Genomic DNA, 15,141 nt, shown 5'->3' with positions numbered 1-15,141 from the left:
TGAATTTATAAGCTGTGGCTTTGAATACAGCTAATGGTAAAGGTCTAATTACTCCTGTTTCATACTCTCTCCCAGGAGGGGACTTGGAAATTCAGCTCTTCCCAGGATCTTCCTAAACCACCACAGGGCTGGACAGAGAGAAGCAATACTCATTTTTCACATTCTTATTGGGGAAAAAACCCAAATTTAAAAATAAGGTTCAAATAGAAAACAGAATGGATTGTGTGACTTTGTATTTTGATCCAGCTGGCCCTATCATCTATTTGTAATGTGGAGGGACTGAATGCATTAAAAGAAGAATGAGGATCAGACTCTTCTCTAGAGAGGTCACAAGCTCTAGTTGACCAGTTCAAAGAATATTCACTGTAGGTGCAGCCAGGCTCCACAACTCTCATCCCAGATCCACCACTTATTGGTTACGAGAGTTTGGACGAGCTTCAAAACACCAAAGGGGCTCAGTTTCCCCTTATATCAAATATAAACAATACTTGCTGGAGAACTGGTTGTGATGATGAAATGAGAGAATGTACCAGGCAGAATGTTTCATTAGTGCAGGGTATATAGTGGGTGCTCTGGATCATGTGAGCTTTCCTTCTGGGATATGGTGAACTCGACTAGAATTCCATGAACTCCATTTACTATTCAGCAATAGTTAGTTTCTCCACCAACCAGTATCAGTTCTCTCTCCCCTAATGGAAGTTAACAGGAACCAGAACTATAGGCAGCAAGTTGCTTAACTTTCCGAGCTGAGCTCCAGCACACTGACTTTCTATTCATAGTGTCTGTCTTCACCATCAGTAGGGTACACAGGTCAATAAGATGTTCAAACGAATGGTGGTTTCCGGGACCCTCTAATTCCCACTAAAAATCCCTAATTCTTTGGTTTTAAACAAGCAAATTGGAAGGGAATACAAAGATTTAACCCAGAAAGATTTCAGAGTCACAAGGACAGGAAAGAGTTAGCCTCTATGTCTGAATGACCAGATGCCCCAGACCCTGCCCAATTTACTACAAACCTGTGTATATAACCTCTCATAGTCTCAATAATGGGCCTCTTTCCTGAAACTGGAAAGCTGCTAAAAAGGGATCCCTGTGAAGTTAATCAGACAATGGGTGTGAGCAGGCTTAGCAGAGACTCAAGGACAATATATTTCTGTAAATTTATACCTATTATTTGAACCTAGAGTCTCCTACTGCTACAAGAGGAAAGAGTATCTTGAAGAGTCTATGTGAGGGGCTAGAGGTCCTTGAGAGGGTCTTTGTGGCACAACCTTTGGATATTACCCATCTTTTATATTGGGTAGGCAGCTTCCTTCTTTATGTGATTGAGTAGGGGGCAAGTACAACCCATTCCAGTATTCTTGCCTAGAAATTCCATAGACAGAGGAGCCTGGTAAACTACAGTCCATGGGGTCACAAAGTTGAACACGATGGAGTGACTGAGCACAGCACAACACAGCAAGTAGGACTTCTTACCCCCAAGTACAGCCAATCTTGTTGTCGTTGTTCAGTCACTCCTTTGTGTCCAACTCTTTGCAACCCCATGACTGAGGACTCCATGCTTCCCTGTCCATCACCAACTCCCGGAGCTTACTCAAACTCATGTCCATTGAGTCAGTGATGTGATACTATCCAGCCATCTCATCCTCTGTCATCCCCTTTTCCTCCCGCCTTCAGTCTTTCCCAGCATCAGGGTCTTTTCCAGTGAGTCAGCTCTTCGAATCAGGTGACCAAAGTATTGGAGCCACTCTGCCATCCCCCCAATACTAAGCCTACATTCAGAATGCTTTTGATACCAGGGTTGGAAAAACCAGTCATTAATGGATCTTAATTACCAGTTGATGACCTTCTGAGAAGGGTATCCTGACCTGAGGACTAAAGAGGAGCAGGAGACCAATCTCCATTAATGGCGAGTCATTCATCAGAGTGCTGTCAGTGGTCATCTATACCCACCAGATGGCAGCACCATGCAACACCTTGGTACCAAAGGTGCCAAATGGGATTTGGGGGCTGCAGGGGGAAAATGAGCCTGGACAGTGGAAAGTCAATTTCCAGGCAGGGTACGTGGGAAGTGGGTTTTCCAGGTCCCTGGGAGAATAGGGATTACTAGGGCTTCTGGCAGGGAGGGATGCAAGGTTCAGACACAAAGACTGTGGAGAAACAACAGATCCAAGACTGGATTCTGCCAAACCACAGGACTGAGATGTTATTGACAGAAAAGGCACTCTTCTGGAGGAGGGATGGTGAACAAAGAGAGAAATGTTTGTTCAGTGCTTACGTTGTATCCAGTGTAGTATTTTTCACATGTTGTCTCTTGAGCAAAGACTAAGGAATCCAGGGAGCTGGATTCATATTCCAGGCCTGGCACTTACTAGTATGATCTTGGGCAAATTACCTAAACTCTCTGTTCCTTGGTTTTTTATCTGTAAAATGGGGATGATAATAATAATATCTCCTCCTAATAGGGATGTTGTGAGCATTAGATGAACTCATAAAGCACACTGAAGGCACTATATGTGCCTAGTCACTCAGTCGTGTCCGACTCTTTGCGACCCCATGGACTGTTGCCTGCCAGGCACCTCTGTCCACAGGGATTCTCCAGGCAAGAATACTGGATTGGGTTGCCATGCCCTTCTCCAGGGGATCGTCCCAACCCAGGAATCAAACCCAGGTCTCCCACATTGCAGGCAGATTCATTACCATCTGAGCCACCAGGGAAGCCCAAAGGCATTATGTAAGAATTGGCTATTGTTATTTTTACCATCTCTGGGCACCAAAGTATTTGAAAGTTCACCCAGAAGGAACTTTCCTCTATCTAGGAGCAAAAGGTCCTAGAAACCAGCTCTTGGCTTCTCCTCTTTCACCTTGTTGAAGGACCCAAAGCAACTCCTAGAGGAATCACAGTGTAGCAGATCCCAACTGAAATCCTGCAACTAGAGCCATCTAACGCTCTGTGTCTACTTATTCACCTACAGAGTATTTTTGAGTGCCTGCTCTGTGCTAGACCCAGTGCTGGCTGCTGCTAACACAGAGATGACTTATAGACATACACCCTTGCCCTCAAGAAGATCATGGTTCAGTGGAGGAGGCCAATGAATAAACAGCTATCATACAGCCTGATGAGCTCCGAACTGATATACTATATTCATATGAAAGAAAAAGGCACAGGTAGACACACCAGATTCCTCCCAAATAAGTGATTGTACAACTTCCGAACAGCTCTGCTTTCATTCAATCACTAGACAGCTCTTCTGGGTGGGAATTTGTTCTTTAGACCTAGAGGAAAGTATTTGCAAGATAGTTAGTAGACCAAGGATTGATATCCAGCATATATATAAAGAATTCATATAAACCAACAAAAGAGAGAGTCAAGAATATCCAAAGGGAAACATGGGCCAAAAATATGAACAAGGAATTAACCAAAGAAGTGTAGATATCCAATATAAATAAGAAATGATCCTTAAACTTGTTAAAAATCAGGAAGTTACATTTTAAAATATAAATACCATATCTCATGTATCAGATTGACAAATTTAAGGAGATGATTTTCAAGTATTGGAGAGAGTATAAAAGAAATAGGTACTCATTATCTTGCTGGTGAAAGTGTGACTGGTATAGTCACTTTGGAATGCTGTCTAGCAGTAATGATGAAATTTAAAATGCACATGCCCTATGACCTTGTACTTGAAGTGTAGTCCATGGAACATTCCGGTGCTTATTTAAAATGAAGAGTATCAGGCCCACCCCACATCTATTGAATCAGAATCCGTGTTTTTATCAAAATCCTCAGATGAGTCATGTATACAATAAGGCCTGAGAAGCAATACACATGAAACTTTTAACCATAGGCTTTCTTCGGAAAAAGAACCTGATTAAGGGTAGTGGTCAAGTGCTGAACTTCTTACCAGGTACCTCTGTAATGTCTGAATTTTTATAATGACTACTTCTTAATGTTACACTTCTGAAATTCAAATTATTATTTTCTTAATTTAAAATTTGACTCCTGTTTTTGTGGTTAAAACAACCTGCTTCTCACTGGTTGCCATCCTTTGTGAACTGAGCTAGTCTTGGAGGTACTCTAAGCCTGTTTCTTAATCTGTCAAAGAGGAATAGTAACTATACCTCAGCCCAGCCTCACACATTGGTAGGCTCTGAGCACAGCATATCAAAGATAACTCAGCCTTTGACATTCATGATAATGCTTCTTCATCATCAGGAAAATGGACATACCTATGGTTTATGGCCATTGAGAAGAGAGCAGTACCACAGGAAGAAGATTTCTGGTGAATGGAATAAACACAGAAACAAGCCCATGCACACACACACACACACAGTTCTTGAGTGACCTATACTTATTGTGGGTATTTCCTATTGAACAAAAACGAAAGGAATCATTAAGGTACATGACGACTGTCATCATGTAGGGAAAGCAGGAATGTTATCAACCACCATCTCTTTCTTTTGCTCACTCAGAACCATTTCTTAGTTTTGTGTGCTTTACATAAATAACATTATGTTGTCTGCTGCTAGAGATACAGTAAAGAATTTTGGCTTCTTGTCCTTTAACAGGATGCTCAGAAGAAGATACATTGATTAGGGAAGCAATAGAGCATGATGGTTACACATACATAACCAGGCAGACTTGGGTTTGAATTCTAGATCTGCCATTTACTAGTTTTGTGAATTAGTGCAAGGTGTTGTTGTGAAGATTAAATGAAATAATATTTGTAAAACTTGGTACTGAACCTCTGGAAAGCATTCAACAAATGTTAGTTTTAGTGTTACTTAACACTTTTATTTAGACAACAAATTAATGGTATTTCATTTCCAATCCATAATTATACATATTTTATAGCATATATTGAGGAGTCCAACCCTTCTGTAGCCCAAGGACTATATATACATTTTTATTGTCCTATTACTTAGAGGGATGAGTATCAGTTTTTACACAATTTATGTAAGTAACCAAGTAAACGCTATGGAGAACAGTGATGCGTCTTACTTGACTGCCTAGACTTCTAGGCAGGTCGGGTGTACCAGCACTGTTCAATCCACAGAGCACTGTTCACACATACCTTGTCTTAAGCTTCACAGCCACCCCGAAAGGCAAGTTATTATCACGCCCATTTTCCAGATGAGGAAACTGTATGTAAGGCAAATATTCATGAGTAAAAGTGGTAGAGGGCTTCTGACTCCAAGTCCAGTACTCCTTTCCATGTGTCACATCCCTCCTGGGTATCTGGTAAGGAATATCATCTTCACTGAAGAAATAACTAGCTGATAAGACCCCAATTAAAAAAAAAAGAAAAGGAAAAAAGACCACAAGTGAGAGATCTCTTGGAAGTATTTGCATCTTCAAAGATGATTGTTAAAAACAGAAGCACTCTCAAGCCCTAAATGGATGCTGTCCTCTGAGCAAGGAAAAGAGCTACTAAATCCCTTTTCCAAAGGATAGAATCTGGCTGGGGAAGTGGGGGAAAGGAAGTCATGTGTATTGAGCCCTTACTGAGAGCAGAAGTATGGTCACAGATTTCCTCAAACCCATGAAAGATTCTTGCCTGCTAATTTATGTGGCTTCAAGAAGGCAGAAAAAAGAACTGGGATGGCAAAATGCCTCTCTTCTCAGAAGATGCCTGGAGGCTCCTCTCATGCCTGGGTGAAAGGACAGCACAGAGCCTCCTTCCCAGAGCCAGCAAGGAGGAGCACAGGACCCGTGTGAGGGATGGCTGGTGCCAACCAGGCATGAGGAGAAGCCAACGACCTTTTCAGGTTTGGTATATGATGGTGTGGGGCATTAAGTATGTTCTGTGCTTCTCTGCCAAGCAGATGGTAAATAAAATATTCAGCAGACATGCAACCTCCTCACCACGGTGAGGTGACTGGCTTGTTCAGAACAGAGTGATTGTGGTGGAAGGCACAAATTGCGAGTGGCAAGAAGCAGCTGGGAAAGAGGCAACAATCTGCTTCTTGTGGCAGAGCCAGAGACCAGAGCTGGGGACAGCTTGCATTTGCAGCAGGCCCAGAGCCCCTCCTCAGAGAACCGTGGAATCTGTCATCAAAGGACTTCTGTAAACTTAGTTCCGAGACAAATGCAGATGCAGAAAAGTACACAGAAGTACAAAGTACTCAGATGGATGATTCCAGATAAAACAGCCTTAGCAGGTACCAACAGTTAGGCTGATATAGCAGGATGTATTTGCAGATACCAATAAAATCAGTCTTCTGAAAGAGTCCAAATCCAAAGAGCATCTAGGCATTTGCTAGTAATTCTCCACCGCACATGGAATCTCTTATCCAAGCACTTGATGAGGGAGCGGCCAGACTCCAGAAGAGAGAGCTTAGGACCTTGTATCCCCAGGTAGTTTGACAGAACTAACGTTCAATCCAGCAATTCCACATTCAGGTGGTTTTCCAAAGACAAGATAAACAAACAGTTATTCAAAAAGTTTTCTAGTCACTGTAGCATTACTTGCAATAACCAAGATATGGAAGCAACCTAAGTGTCCACTCATAGATGAATGGATAAAGAGAACATGATATATAAAAAATGGAACATTACTCAGCCATAAAGAAGAATGAAATCTTGCCACTTGCCACAACGTGGATGGACCTAGAGTGTATTTGCTAAGTGAAATATGCCAGAGAAAGATAAATACCTATGATAAATAGTATCATAAGATAAATACTAAAATTTCATTTATATGTGGAATACAAAAAAACAAAATGAACAAACAAAAACAACAGAAAAGACTCATAGATACCAGGGAAGGGTGGAGACAGATGGGTGAAATAGGCAAGGGAGATTGACAGGCACACACTTCCAGTTACAATGGAACAAATCCCACCACATGGGGATGTAACGTGTAGTGTAGGAAATATGATGAATAATACTGTAAGAACTCTGTATGGTGACAGATGAAACTACACTCTTCATGGTGATCATTTTGTAATTTATAAAAATATCAGGCTTCCCTAGTGGTCCAGTAGTTAAGAGTCTGCCTCGCAATGCAGGGAACAACAGTTTGATCACCCATCAGGGAAGAGTCCACATGCTTTAGGGCAACTAGGCTCTTGGGCCACAGCTACTGAGCCTGCGCTCCTGAGCCCTCAAACTGCAATACTGAGCCCGAGCGTGGCAACTACTAAAGCCCACACCCACCACAGCCCGTGATCTGCAGTAAGACAAGCCACTGCAAAAAGAAGCCCACGCACCTCACCTAGAGAGTAGCCCCTACTCTCCACAACTAGAGAAAGCCCACGCACAGCAACGAAGGCCCAGCACAAAGGTAAAACTAAATATGAATTCTTAAGAATTTTTTTTAATTTATAAAGATATAAAATCACTATGTTGCACACCTAAAATTAATATAATTTTGTAAGTCAACTGGACTTAAATTACAAATAAATACATAAATAATTTAATAAGTTCCTGGATATTTGATCAATAAATAAAAATCAATTGCTTTTCAGTACTTTAATGAAAATATTTTATTTATAGCAACAGAAAATACACCTAAAACCCCAGCTAGCAAAAGTTGTGCAAGAGACACATCACAGCTCCAACAGTCACACTTTCAATGGTCACAGTTCCTTCTAAGAATGTCATGACCAAGTAAAAAGTTGAGATCCAAAGCTGACCTCTCAGAACTACCCAACTATCTTTTGCTGAGGATCTTTGCCCCCAGATGGAATCCATGGGTCTCCAATAACTCAATGGAGGCCAAGTGTCCAGAATAGTTGGAAGAGACAGTGGGGGATCTAACCCCTTATAAAATGGAGTCTTCCCCACTCTTCAGACAGTATTTTTTCATGCTCCACCCTCCCAGATCTTAAACAAATAATGGGTATTTTTTCCTTTTTAGTCTAATCGTGGTAACAGCAACAAAAGAAGCTGCCTGAACTTGAAGAACTTATTCAGAAGTCTTCCATCTTCTCAGCTCCCTGACCATAATTCTATCCACTCAAAGCAGGATAACAGGCAAGTCAAGGCACCCAGTGGCTAGCGTCTGACATGGCCAACTGTGAAAGGCCATGTATCATCACCTCTGGGATAATGTCTGAGTACACTGATGCTGTAGGGCATCAGTCCAAGACTGGAGAAGACCAAGTCTACTTCCTTACAGAACAGAAGGCTCCCATCCTCAGGGTGGGCAGGGGCCTAGCAAGGGGACCCACTGAGGGGCTGGAGCCATGCCCTCACTCAGTGAAATCCCAGAGTCCAGATACTGAGAGATCTTTTATACCCTGTGCTTCTCTGAGTGAGTTCCCTAGCAGCTGCAACTTTTTCTAAATCTCTAAAAGGCTGCAGCAGTCTAGAAATTGTTGAACTTCTGAAGGCAGAGGCCCACGGTTACCATGGCCACTGTCAGTTTGCCTCAGCTCATGTTCTGCGTTCACTGGTGAGAATCCAGAGTCTTTGACAGAGCTCCAGACCCTCTACTCCAGCAATCCGTGGATGGCCACCTTCATTTGGGGAGACTCGGTGCTGGCCATGGAGACTGAAGTGGGAACACAGTCCAGGGCTTGGCCACCATCTTGGGATTGAGCCACTGACAACCCGCAAGTGCTTCTGGGAATGTGGAGTCCATTTTTTTTCCTGACTCTTTAAAGAGAGGTTACTTTTCAACATCACACTGTGTTGTTGACTCAAATTAATCATCTAATTTATCAAGTACTGACTTAACAATGGGAGGATGACATTAAGGTAGGGCTATTTGCCTTTCCATAGAATAATCCCAATCTGCTGGGCAATTTAAATGCTTATTAATATTTTTAAAGTATGTCCTTCCTTACAATCAAGCTGCCGCTTTTCACAGCTACCTGTGTCCCTACCTCCCACAGCACTGTCAGATTCTTTCTTAAGTGTTTACTCTTAACCTGTTATAAATTGGGAAAACAGCTGAATTATTAGAATTGTATGTAAATGAGGGCAGAAAGGCTTTTTTGTTGTTTTTGGCTTTAACCAAGGAACTAAGGAACTCTCCCATGAATAAAGTATTCAAGGGTTTGACACATTTATTAATTCACTTATTTCCTGCTTTTCAACTTCCTCACTGTTCCAGCAGCTGGTACTCCAGCCCCACCAGTCAATTCCCCACAAACCAGCCAGAGTGAACACACACACACCCTCAGTCCCTCCCATTTTAGAATCCTTTAGCAGCTTCTCATTGCTCTGGGAATGAAGTCTGGCCTTCCTGTGGCCTTTGATAAGCACTGAGAGCCTGGTCAGATCTGGCTTCTCCTACCTTCCTCCTTCATCACTTCCAGGCCCTTGTATAGGCCACTCTTAACCTCACCCTAGGCCCCCCAGCTCATCTTACAGATTTCCTCTTAACCCCTCCCTTTACAGGCTTCCCCAGTGTCTCAGAAGTTAAAGAATCTGCCCACAATGTGGGAGTCCTGGGTTAGACCGCTGGATTGGGAAGATCCCCTGGAGAAGGGAATAGCTACCCACTCCAGTATTCTTGCCTGGAGAATCCCGTGGACAGTCAGGCAGGCAACAGTCTATGGGACCACAAAGAGTCGGACATAACTGAGCAACTAACACTGTCACTTCCTTTCCTTCCTCTACAGCCTCCTTGACCCCTTGAACAAATCCATGCATCCAACATTGGCCCATGGTCTCATTTACTTCTCCATCCAAACATTTAGCCCCAAATCATAACTGCATAATGGCATTCCAGATTTAAGGCTCTACCATTTATTAGCTGAATTGTCTTAGGCAATTTACTTAACCTCTCTCAGCTTGTTTCTTTATCTATGTGTGTGTGTTACACCACTTCAGTCATGTCTGACTCTTCGTGACCCCGTGGACTGTAGCCTGCCAGGCTCCACTGTCCATGGGATTCTCCAGGCAAGGATACTGGAGTGGGTAGCTATTCCCTTCTCTAGGGGATCTTCCCAACCCAGGGATCAAATCCACATTTCTTATGTCTCCTGCGTTGGCAGGTGGGTTCTTTACCAGTCATGCCACCTTGGAAGTCCTTCTTTATCTATAAAATGGAGATAATTATGTCACCTACCTCATTTCACAGTGAGGGCTGAGATGGTAATAGATACAGCACCTAGCATAATAAATGTGATCACTATTTTTTTCAATTATCTGTTTTCCTCCCCAAAATATAAGTCCCCTGAGGTAAGGAACCATGCCTGTCTTGCACTTACCATGGGGTGCACGGTACTGAGCAGGGAATCTGGAACACAGCTACTCAACTATTGCTAAATATTTACTGAATGAATACATGAATGTCAGAATGCCACCTAAGAATCCGCAGAGGCTCCCATTTCAAACCTGAGCAAATTTCCATTCTTTCACATGCATTCTCCAACCAGCCTGTTCAGCTTTTCTCTGCTGCACTGTAACAGCTTGTCTGATGAAATTCCTTTCACTTCATCAAGTCCTCCCTTTCAGAGCTGGGTCTTCCCTCCCCCAAGAAGCTTTCCTGTGCCCACTGCTCAGGTCTTCTTGAATCTCCCACTTTGAATCATTTGTTTTGCTCTCTGGCGTTCCCAAGCTCCTTTTGGCCCTCATCTCTCTGTCAGTTGATATGCAGTGATATGCAGTGGCCTTGAAGGCAACCTCTGCTTTACCTCTCCCTGTGTGGCCCATCCCCACCCCAGCCCTGGTCAGAGTCAGCCCGCCCTCAGTCAGGGTCGCTCTGCCTCCCACTCCTGCCAGAGGACCTTTCCTTTTGATAACATTCTCTCAAAAATCACATCCTTGCAGTGTTTACCTCTCAGTTTCCGAGCTTTGCCACGCCTCACTTAAGGTATTGACTTTTCAATTCGGGATAAATTATTCAGCAGCTCATTTTCAGCCAGACTCCTCTTTTCTTCAGGGCCTTCTCCTCCAGCCACCATTTCGGGGCAGCCTTTAAGTTCTAATGACGTGTTTACAATTCATGCTCTGCCAGACATTAAAGCATCGTGGTGCACTCAGGGATGATGAAGCGCTACTTGGGATTCTCAGCAGAGGGAAGGGCCTAATAAGAGGGCTGCTCTGTTGTTTACAGAGAGCAAAGATTTCTGTCTTCACTACAAAAGATGTGTGTGCACACAGTGGCAGAGGGGTTCTGGTTCAAAGGCAGGGCTTTTGCTGGAACTTTCCAAGCCTCCCTGAAGAGTAGACTGGCAGCTGATAGGGACAGCTAGTCCTAATCCAATCAACTGTAGACTTAAGGATTTTCACTCTCTGTGCTAGTGGGTTGAATGTTGGGGTGGGGGCGGGAGGGGGGAGTGGAGGAGGGGGAAAGGAAAGGGAAAAGAAATAAAAGAAACCATGATCTTCTATAATCAGAGGCATCTGACAAAGCAAGCAAGAAGCAGCACATAATGCTTACCCTTAGGACTGAGTTTTTACATAGAGGCTTTGCCTCCTTTTCAAAGCACCACTACCAGCCCCTGTCTGAGCCCTTCCTGTTGAAAGGTCTTGTAGCCCACCACAAGCTCCCTTCCTGCTGGATGTTACTGGCCCTAGCTGTCTAGCTCCTTGGCTCTTGGCCTTCCAGGCTCCTAGTTGGAGACCTCACCCCCCGCCCCCCACAGCTTCCTAACCTGATTGTGCCATAAGATCACAGGCTGTGACTATATATTCAGGGCCATCGGACATACGAAGGTGTAATGTACATGGTCAGTAATGGGGGAAGACAGGTGAGAGAACTCTCACTGAGAGTCATATGAAGGGAAGGAGACTCCCTGTTATCTTAGATGTTGCTGACATCATTCTCTAAATTATTTGATTAATCTCCAGCCTAGGGTTTAGGCTAATGATCCCATCCCAAAGAATATCAAAATTGAGAGGCAGGCAACAGGACTTTTTGGATTCCATCAAAACTGGAGTTTCTGGTGGCATTACAGAAGGAACTGAAAACAAATGATAACAACACAAATAAGGAAGGTAGCATGTGCCATAGCCAGAGGAAGAAAATAAAAATAGTTGGTATTATGGCCACTTTTGCTCTGCCACAAAATTCCATCTTTCCCTCCTTGTCCCTCTCTCTTTCACTAAACACTGTGCTGTGTTTAGTCATGTCCAACTCTTTTGCAACTCCATGGCCTGAGGCCCACCAGGCTCCTCTGCCCATGGAATTCTCCAGGCAAGAATATTGGAGTGGGGTGCCATTTCCTACTGCAGGGGATCTTCCCAACCCAAGGGTCAAACCCACATCTCTTGTGTCTCCTGCATTGGCAGGCGGATTCTTTACCACTGAGCCACCCACTGAATGCTGAAAAGATACAAAACATGAGAGGACAAGATACTGTACCAGAGGCACCCATGCTCCCTTCTTAGAGAAACCCTCAGCCCTGCCAGGTGTGTCCTGGCACCCTGCTTCTCCCAAGATCCTTATCCCTGCTTCCGGCAAAGCTGATTGAATAAGGGGTGGACACCTCTTGGCCAGAAGTCAGCCCCATCAGATTCTCTCTCCCAAGAATCTGTGGCTGAGACACAAAAGATTGAATCAGTTAGCAGTGAGGGGTAAAGAAGGGTAGTGGTGTGCAGTCGGGAGGTAAGGCCACCATTTTTGGAGAGCCAGGATGGGTCGTGTGAAAGCAGATAAAGAAATAGAGAAGCTAGCTGAACAGAGAGAATGAAAGACGGGAAGAGAGAGAGATGGGGATGGGGCGGGGAGGAGGGGGACTTCTACAATTACATATTATGAGTCACCTGAACGTATCCCTACCTCTAAGTTACTCTCGAACTAATAAAGAAATAATTCACCCAGCAATGCAAGTGGTGGCGGTGGTTTAGTCTCTAAGTTGTGTCCAACTCTTAGAACCCCATGGACTGTAGCCTTCCAGACTTCTCTGTCCACGGGATTCTCCAGAAAAGAGTACTGGAGTGCGTTGCCATTTCCTTCTCCAGGGGATCTTCCCAGGAATTGAACCTGGATCTCCTGCACTGCAGGCAGATTCTTTACCAACTGAGCTACAAGGGAAGCCCAGCGATGCAAGTAGAAATAACTAACACTTAATGAGCACCTACTAAGTGCTACAGATATGGTTTGCTATAGATTAGAATACATCAGTTCTAGTAGAAACAATCCAGTGACATTGACCAACTGGTGAGTGATTTACTGCCACTCTCTAGCTAAGGCGACTGATGCTCACACAGCTTAGGTAGACAGCAGAAGGTCCTGTAACCAGAACGTGGCAAAGCCTGGATGGGAACGTGTTGGGGATGATGGCAGACCCATGGTTCTTCAGCTCCCACTCTAATGTATAAAGGTATGAGGACAACATACCTTGGCAACACTGAGAAACCAACAGGTTCACATCAATGAGGTTTCCAACAAAGTGAAGCAAATCCTTCAAGGGAAATTAAAAAAAAAAAATGTTAGTTGGAAGTCCTAAAACATATGTGACATTCTCCTGCCTGTTTAAACTAATCACTGACTGAGTGCAATGTAACATTTCCCTGATCCGTTCATCCCTTCAGAAATATATGGAGGATATCCTGTTTGCCTCGCACTAGGGCTGTAAGGAGATCCAACCAGTCCATCCTAAAGGAGATGGGTCCTTCATGGAAAGACTGATGCTGAAGCTGAAACTCCAATACTTTGGCCACCACATGCGAAGAGTTGACTCATTGGAAAAGACCCTGGTGCTGGGAGGGATTGGGGGCAGGAGGAGAAGGGGAAGATAGAGGATGAGATGGCTGGATGGCATCACCGACTCAATGGACGTGAGTTTGAGTGAACTCCAGGAGTTGGTGATGGACAGGGAGGCCTGGCGTGCTGCGATTCATGGGGTTGCAAAGAGTCGGACACAACTGAGCGACTGAACTGAACTGAACTGAAGAACTAAGAAAACAAAGTTGCATAAAACAAAAGACTTTCCCCCAAGGAGTTCAAAGCCTGGAGGGGAAATACATAAATAATATACAATACCCATGATGGTGGTAGCTAACATCTTTGGTTAGCTGGTATTTTACTTGCATTATCTTAATCCTCATAGATTTATCTATGCAGGAAATACTGTTATTATTATTCTCATTTTACAGAAGCAGAAATTGAGATTCAAAGAGTCCAAGTAATTTGCTGCTGCTAAACAGTGAAGCAGGGCAAATTCATAAAATCAGTCTGGAATCTGAGCTATTAGCATTGCACTCTACAGTTTCCTCCATGTAAGCAAATAATTGCAAGCAGGATAATCAGGACAAAGTCAGGTACTGGCTTATGACCGCAAGGAAAGAGTGATCAGACCACTGGTAGTAGAATTTCACCAGGAGGACACAGGAAACCATCCAGACAAAGAGAATAGCATAAGCAAAAGCACAGCGATGGGAAATGGCATCAGACACCAAGAGAGCCGCCAGGAGGCTCATGCATTTGGAGCACCGTGTGTGGGAAATGGAGGGCAAAGGAAAAAGTGGAGAGAAATGAGGGCAGAAAGACAGGAAGGACCAGATGTGGGCAACCTCATGTTACACCTCACCTGCCCAGAGGAAATTAGGAGGCAATGAGGGTGTCAGGTGGGGAGAGGATGGGATATTCTTTGTATTTTCAGAGAGATAAGAAAGATTGTTCAAAGACAAGGGTGCCCACTTTCACCATTACTATTCAACATAGTTTTGGAAGTTTTGGCCACAGCAATCAGAGCAGAAAAAGAAATAAAAGGAATCCAAATTGGAAAAGAAGAAGTAAAACTCTCACTATTTGCAGATGACATGATCCTCTACATAGAAAACCCTAAAGAGTCCACCAGAAAATTACTAGAAATAATCAATGACTACAGTAAAGTTGCAGGATATAAAATCAACACACAGAAATCCCTTGCATTCCTATACACTAATAATGAGAAAACAGAGAGAGAAATTAAGGAAACAATTCCATTCACCATTGCAACAGAAAGAATAAAATACTTAGGAATATATCTACCTAAAGAAACTAAAGACCTATATATAGAAAACTATAAAACACTGGTGAAAGAAATCAAAGAGGACACTAATAGATGGAGAAATCTACCATGTTCATGGATTGGAAGAATCAATATAGTGAAAATGAGTATACTACCCAAAGCAATTTATAGATTCAATGCAATCCCTATCAAGCTACCAACAGTATTCTTCACAGAGCTAGAACAAATAATTTCACAATTTGTATGGAAATACAAAAAACCTCGAATAGCCAAAGCGATCTTGAG

Source organism: Bos taurus, chromosome 15 (genome assembly GCF_002263795.3).
Source record: "Bos taurus isolate L1 Dominette 01449 registration number 42190680 breed Hereford chromosome 15, ARS-UCD2.0, whole genome shotgun sequence".
Lineage (NCBI taxonomy): Eukaryota > Metazoa > Chordata > Mammalia > Artiodactyla > Bovidae > Bos > Bos taurus.
Note: the sequence above shows the minus strand (reverse complement) of the source record.